General features: G+C 46.7%; 1 protein-coding gene across 2 annotated transcripts in view; it reads left to right on the top strand.

Moving 5' to 3' along the window:
- The first annotated feature begins 32 nt into the window (after positions 1-32).
- The window catches only part of EIF4G3 (eukaryotic translation initiation factor 4 gamma 3), a 149531-nt gene continuing 149135 nt past the window's right edge, over positions 33-428 (top strand). The window contains exon 1 of one of the 2 annotated variants that reach the window (XM_035901935.1): positions 33-87. The gene's annotated coding sequence lies outside the window, so the exon portion shown is untranslated. The remainder of the gene's footprint in view (positions 88-428) is intronic. The other variant, XR_004842979.1, reaches the window with a different exon arrangement.

Below are 428 nucleotides of genomic sequence, written 5' to 3'. Positions count from 1 at the left end.
CCTCCCCCCCCCACGAGCAGCAGTGACCCCCAAGGGTAAACTTTTAATTATAAATCGCTTCTCAGTTTTGCCTCTGGTCCTGCCCAGGTAAGTGCTTTGGGTTTGTTGTTTTTTCCAGGCGAATTTAAACCCTTTTTTTTTCCAGCCGGGGCCGATTTTCATGTGATTTCTTTTCTTTTCTTTATTTATTTATTTGTTCTTACTTGGCTGGTGGAAATAAATCTCAGGTGGAATGTTGCGCCGAGCAGCTTTCTCTGTGAGGCCATGCGTTATGGGGAGGAGAAGGCCCCCCCACTCAGAAAAAAAAAAAAATTAAAAAAATCCCACCGCCAAAACTGGCCACGGCTACAAAGAGAGGCTGGCGGTTGCTGCGAATGTTTTTTAAAGGTCTTCGGTTCTCTGCTGCGACTAGGCCCCAAGTCAGGAGG

Source organism: Egretta garzetta, unplaced genomic scaffold (assembly GCF_000687185.1).
Source record: "Egretta garzetta isolate BGI_Z169 unplaced genomic scaffold, ASM68718v1 scaffold69, whole genome shotgun sequence".
Taxonomy (NCBI): domain Eukaryota; kingdom Metazoa; phylum Chordata; class Aves; order Pelecaniformes; family Ardeidae; genus Egretta; species Egretta garzetta.
This window is presented reverse-complemented; position numbering and strand designations above follow the sequence as displayed.